A 7,611-nucleotide genomic window follows, 5' to 3' on the forward strand; every position below is an offset into this window, starting at 1 on the left:
ACGGACATGAAAGACAATTTAAAATTAATGTAACTCCTTATATGATGGCAACTAGTGAAATCCGTAGAAGAGATAGACGTGGTGTTACCCCTAATCACATTCTTTACATGGCAGCCAAAATCATGCGTTTGAGAATTATTCAAACATTTCAAGTATTGTTTCGCAATAATAACCATGAGGTAAAAAATATTACAAGAGAAGATTTATTAGATCCAGAATTTGTGAAAGAAAGCATGAAAAAGAATGAGTCGTTTTTAAAAAATATACCTAATTCGATACAATATTGGCAGTCAAAGAAAAACGACTTATTTTGTATGATGCGTCAACTCGGAAAACCAACTGTATTTGTAACACTTAGTGCATCAGAGGTACATTGGAAGCCACTCTTAAAATGCGCCTATAAATTTCAACAAAATTTAGACGATGAAGATAACATTGACGATAGTATCTTTGATAATATGTCTAATAGTGCTAAAGCGGAATTAGTGAACAATGATCCTGTTATTTATTGCCTATATTTTAACAAATTAGTAGATACAATCATGATTGCTCTAAAAAAAAGAGAGATGGCCCATTTGGAAAATATTATTTAAAAGATTACTTTCGTAGGGTGGAATTTCAGCATAGAGGTAGTCCACACTGTCATATGTTATTATGGCTTGAAAACGCTCCACCTTCCCACAAGGCACAGTTATTAAATGATGAACATTTACCGGAAACTATTGCATTAATTGATAGTATTGCCTCAGCCGAAGAATGTTTAGTTTCAAGCCCCAGGAATTTACAAACGCATGCTCATACTGATACATGCTACAAAAAAAATACAAAAAAATGCCGTTTTGGGGCACCATTTTGGCCAATGGATCAAACTAGGGTATTAATTCCGGTATTGCCAGTTAATAAGGATAACTCAAAAGTTTTGTTATTTGAAAAAATGCATGAAGCTTTAGAGGTGGGTTCTTTGACAAGTTTTGAGGAATTCCTTCAAAAATTTTATTTAGAGTCATTTGATGAGTATTTGGACATTCTTCGACATGGCATTCATCGACCCTTGGTTTTTATGAAACGTGGGATTGAAGACATTTGGATCAGTCCATTTAATCCATGTATTTCGAAAGCTTTGCAGTCAAATATGGATGTTCAGTTTATATTAGATGAATATTCCTGTGCTGCTTACGTTGCCGAATATGTGAATAAAAGTGAGCGTGGCTTTAGTTCCCTTCATCGAGAATTAATAAAAGTTCGTGATAAATATCCAGATATGGATTATGAGATGTGTATGAAAGAATTGGGTAAATTAGCATTAAATAATGTGGAAATGTGTGCCCAAGAAGCAGCTTGGTATTTGTTACGATTATCCATGTCTGAAGCGTCTAGAAAAGTGGAAGCCATACCTACACAGCATCCAATGGAAAGATTTTTAATGAAGAAATCATTGAAGCAAATGAATGAACACTTGTATCTGGTATTTTCAATACGCCTACGATGTTTGCGCATGTTGCAAAATCTGTGAATTTTTTTTTTCATATTTCTCCTTTAGATAATCACAAAAGTAAATAGGTCAATTTAATCAGTAAAAAGGGCTCTTTTCAATAAGAGTTTAAAAAAAGTGGCTTTCCATTTGAAAAAAAAAATTTACGAGATAAATTTTGATTAGTTTTAACTGAATTTATTCCAGTTAAAGTCACCACACTGTATAATAAATTTGGTTATCGACTGTGTTATTTGCAGAAATACCAACTTATTACCAAATAGCGGTCTGTGACTAATAGGAATTCGTTAATTTATTCTCAATATTTTGTCCTATATCTTAGTGATTTCTTCAGTCTAGTCAGTCTAACATCTTAAACGTAAAAAACCTAAACTAAACATTTTTTGCATATATAATTAATTATAAATACTGCGACTATCTACAGGTAATAAGTTCTCGGCAAAACTTCTCCTGAAGAATAAAGGACGAAATATTGAGAACAAACAAATTAATTTTATTAATCACAGGCCGCTATATACCAGGTGGTGCGTCGCCGAGCGGAACATAGGAAATCCCATGTAAATTTTAAGGGGGTCAATTATTTGCTTCCCTGTACATTTTACAAAAATAATGTAAGATAACTTTTTGAAGAGACCAATCTGGCAAACCCTCCTGCATAGTTTCAAAAAATTTTAATAAGCGAATCTTGAATTATTCTATTAAATGTAATTGCAAAATTTCTAAATTTTCGGTTCAGGTAAAACCATGCACGCTGCACGAGAGTATCGGCGGAGGTTTCCTGCAAGAAAGCTTCCACATTGGAAAGTTTTTGTTAGAATTCATAGAAATTTACTTGAATATGGATCCTTGGAACGTGCTCGAGGGCAAGGAAGACCAATTGTAAATGATGGTTATGGGAAAGTACTGAATTTAATTGAAGAAAACCCTCAAATATCATTGAGAACCTTAAGCCGCATTTACACGGTCAATTTTTTGGGCAATTATTGCTCGGCCACTCAATTGATCAATCTGGAGCAATTAATCGAGCAACATCTAGCAAGTTTATTAAAATATGGCAATTATTTCGGCAATATTGCTCCATATATTTTGTATTGCTTAATGTCGCCGAGACGAATTGCCGAATACCCGCTGGACATGGAAATTTAAGTCAATTTTATTTTGTATCTCGCTTTCACATATTTATTTTTTGGCTTAACGTCTCGCTTCTACTGCGAGAGCGAGGTACCAGGCGTGCATGCGGGTTTTTTTTTGGTACAATCATTTATTTTTAATAAGAATTTTTATTATTTGTGTATATGTGATTGCATGTGATTCATAGTAAAATGGCTTGGAGTAATGAAAAGATTATTAACTTTATTGATGCAGTTCATTTGCGTAATTGCTTGTGGGACAACAAAAGTTCTGACTTCAAAGATCGCTTGCTTAAAAAAGATGAATGGACATCTATTGGCCTGCAGTTTGAAATTTCCAACGACGAGGCAGCAAAAAATTTAAAAACATGCGCACATACTTTAATAATGAGTTAAAAAAATTAAAGAAGAAGCAAAAAAGCGGCAGTGCAAGCCGCCGCTGCTAGAGCTAGCCCATTGCGAGCCATAGTTTTCAACTAAATTGGTCGTGTATGAATTTATTGCTAGTTTCTTGGAGTTGCGCCATATCGCTCAATATTGTTTCTGCAGAGCATTTTTAAAAATTGAAACTTGTTGCTATTGCCGAAATTGCTTTCTATTTCCGAAAGAAAAATTGACCAATATTGCCTAAAATTGAGCAATTTTAATCGCCCGTGTAAGGGCACCTTTAGAAGAGATTACCACTATCCCAAAGTCAAATGTAAGTAAAATTAAATATGATAAATAAATAATTAAGTACCTAATTTGTTATCCAAAAAATTAAATTTAAAGTACTTATAACTGAAAATTGAGATTAATATAAATAGTGTGGTTATTAATTATTATCGTCGGATCGCATTAAATTCATTTTAAAATACTCTAATTACTATTATTATTATTATTTACTTTATTTACTTGGATAAGTCTTATCACAAACATCAAACGCCCCAAAACAAATCCTTTTGACGACTAACTGAAATGTTTAGTGGCTTACTAAGGTTTAGGCTTATTTCCTATGCAATTTAAAATATTTAAAAATAATTTCAGATTGGAGGAATGACTAAGATGTTAGGATACCATCCTTTCCATTATAAAAGGGTTCAGGAGTTAGAAGAAGAAGATTTTCCAGCTCGAGTAGACTTTTGTTATTAGATTTTAAATCACCCAAATCTCCGTCAAAAAATTTTGTGGTCAAATGAGGCAACTTTTTCTAGGAGTAAGGGCTTTAACAGCCGTAATACTCATTTTTGGAGCATCGAGAATCCGAGAGTAGTTCGACGAACTAACTTTCAGCATAGATTTTCCTTTAACGTATGGGCGGGTTTGATAGGAGATAAATTGATAGGCATAATTATTTTGCCACACAGGTTAACTGGTCATCATTATTTAAATTTTCTTCAAAACAATCTCAGAGATTTACTGGACGATGTTCCCATAGAAACTCGGCTGGAAATGATTTTTCAGCACGATGGGGCACCAGCTTACTACAGCCGACAGGTGAGGAACTGGCTGGACAATAATTTTACAGGCAGATGGATAGGCCGAGGTGGTCCAATAAACTGGCCTACACGATCGCCCGACCTTAATACTCTGGATTATTATCTTTGGGGTAATATGTGCAATATTATTTATGCCACCGAAATTGATACTCCAGAAGAGCTTCAGAGGCGAATTCTCGCAGCTACAGGCCAAATAAGAGAAAACCGATTTGAAATTCTTAGATCGACCCAAAACATTCAAAAAAGATCCAGGTTATGCATTCAAGAAAACGGAAACTTGTTTGAACATTTGCCTCAAATAAATTAGTATTTTTATCTGTTTGCAATTTTATTTGTCAATTTACTTTTGAAGCGTGCTATTGAGTTTTAATAAAAATTGTTATTAATAATACTATGCAGCGTTATTTTTAAATGCGTTTTTCTCGCAAATGGTAATTCCTAGCGTTATTGACCAAGAAATACTTTTTTCCGTAAAAAACTATACATTTTTAAAATTTAAAGAAAAAAAACAAAAACTTTGCAAACAATTTTTTTTTAAGTATTTTCTTAGGCTCACCCCCTAAATGATACGCACCTGACTAAATAATGAAAATTATGAAATTACAACTAAATTCAGCATATCAAAATTGGGAGAATACCAAAATTTAAAATTTTTATATTTACCCGTTTCGAAAATAAGTGGAAAAAACCATCTTCAGGTGCCCCCTTTAAAAGGGACGTAGCTCCCTTGGGGGGCGTTTGCCGATATATGTTTATAGGAAAAAGTGAGGTTATTTTTGACCAAAAAATACAGGGTTCGCGTTTCGTTCACTAATTTTGACTATAATAATGTTGACACCTATAAATTAACCTTTTATATCGTTGTCCTAATGTAATTTGTATTATCTTATATCTGAATTAAGTGAATTTTATAGAGGCGACAAATACGATTTTAATCAAAATTAATGAACACATGACTTTTTTCTTGACCTAAGAAAGAATAATTCAATTTTTTAGTATATAAAAAGGTGAAAATGGTGAAATTTTGCAGTGTTTTGCGACTTTTTATGTAGATACGAGGTATTGTCAATAATTTTGTGTCATAAATTTTAAGTACGAGTTTTAAGTATTAATTTAATCAGAGAGTAAGAAAGAAATTAAATATGGGACAAAACAAGTTTATTAGAAGTTACAAATCTATTAACGTTAATTAAAATAGCAAAAAAATGTAACTAAGACTTTAAAGAAAAATATAGTTTAATAAATATAACTTTCTAAAAACAAAGTAACTAAACTAAATACCTCTTAAGACATGTATCTAAATCTTGTTATCTTCGGGTAAATTGTTATAAAACATACAACAGTAAGTAGGTAAAAGTACCTTAAGATCTTGAAAGTTAGTTTATTTAATATTCTTTATACTTAGTCTTTGTTTGTCTAAGTTAGGAACGACAACAGTTCTAGACCTTTGGTATTGACAGCCCGGACAGGTAATGGCTCTAATCTCTGAAATTAGTTTTGAACACAATTTGTTTGTTTTCTGGATGGTACATTAATGCCCTAAAATCTGTGACGGTCGGATTGTTTTTTTATCTTTGCAGGTCAAATACTACTACACGCAAATTCGCGGAATCTATCGCTTCTAAAATGTCTGCGCTATAAAGAAAGCCGGTTTTATCCGCGCTTCTTCAGTACATCACAATTGTATGGAGGAAAAATTAAATTTCATCTCTATTACGTTTCCTAAAATATTTTTGAATAAGTTGACCGCTTTTTATAGAAAGATTTAGAAGCGTGTTAGAGAGTGTACAGTTTCTGATCTGGTAACAGCACCCATCAGATCAGAGGGTAACAGGTAATTTTCGGTCAATATAGTTTTCTTCAATATGGTAATATTATGACGAAAGCAAAAGTAGATGCCCATAGATTTTCTTCTGTTTCATTTTACCAAGAATTAGGAGGCTTCATGATTTTCTAAATTATATACAAGGTGGCCCATCGAAAACAGTCCAGCAAGGTTTGGGGCCTTTTTTTTTTAATTTAAAAAATACTCGAAACCGTCGATTTTTAATTTTAGGGGGCCATTGTTTTTATTTTTTTCAACCCCTTAACATCAACTCTTTGGCGAAGGTTGCAACAACCCTCAAAATCTTAAATAGAAGTGAAGAGCTTATTTCAAAGGTCTTTTTATTCTAGTTACAACTGCCAAGTTTAAAATTGCTAACTTGAGTTTTTGCAGTATGACAGCTCGTCAAAGATTTTGAAACAATACTATTGTTTAATAAATTTAGCGCTGGTTCTTAGAGGTTCTTGATTTAAAAAACAAAAGCGCTCGCACCCGTCGATTTTTGACTTTAGAATAACGATTTTTTGTTTAAATTTTTAACCCCACAACTTTAACCTCTCAGCGGGGGCGACATTCACTTTTATTTTTTAAATGGCAAGGGGTGGGTTATGATACATCTTTTGAAAAGGCATTCAATTTTTACAATAGCGCTTTCTTTTATAAATTTGAGCTACGCATCGCCAAACAATGGAATTCTAAGCATTTTACTAGTTATTTTAGGTGTGTGAGTAAAAAATTGTTTTTAAATTATCAAAAATCAGTGAACAAGTGACTTCAGTAAACAAGTTGATGTTAATTAGTTACTTCTGTGCTTTCCTTTCGATTTCATAAAAATAGTTTTCCATTACGGAAAGAGTGGAAATTATACTTTTTAAACAATCAATGTGCAAGACTACCGGGAACTTCGTTGAGTCTCGCGGACCACTGCACAGAGCATTTTAAAACGTAATAAATGGCACTTATATAAAATTCAACTTCTTTAAGAATTAAATGAACATGAGAATGACCACCGTTTACAGTTTAATAAAATAATATCCGAACTAAATTCAAATAATCCCAAATATCGGTTAAATGTTTGCTTCTCAGACGAATGTTCATTTTTTCTCAATGGCACTATCAATCGTTATAATTGTCGGTACTGGTCCGACACAAATCCTAGGAACTATCATACTAACACCCTCAAAAATTAAAGGTTTGGGTTGGTATTTTTAGTGATCACATAACTAAACCATTTTTCTTACTGGGAAATTTAAATGGAGATACGTACTTAGACTTTCTGGAGAAAGTTGTTAATCTAGTATTGATTGAAATTATGAAAAACGACCAACGTTACCATAAAGAAAATGCGATATTTCAGCAAGACGGGGCTCCTCCCTATTATGCATTACTAGTACGGCAGTTACGGATTGGGAAAAGGGGTTCTGTCGAATGGCCCGCGAGGTCACCCGACTTATCTCCTCTTGATTTCTTTTTATGGGACATCTGAAATCGAAAATTTATGCGACCAAATCTGAATCGTTAGAAGATTTACGGAACCGCATAATTCATGAATGCCAACAAATAACACCCGATATTCTTCACAATATCCGGGAAGACTTACTGTACTACTAAACAGTTAGTTATTTTACTATTGTATGGAGGTAAACGGCGGACATTTTCAACATTTAATGAGATAATGCGCAAGTA

This window comes from Anthonomus grandis, chromosome 9, assembly GCF_022605725.1.
Source record: "Anthonomus grandis grandis chromosome 9, icAntGran1.3, whole genome shotgun sequence".
Lineage (NCBI taxonomy): Eukaryota > Metazoa > Arthropoda > Insecta > Coleoptera > Curculionidae > Anthonomus > Anthonomus grandis.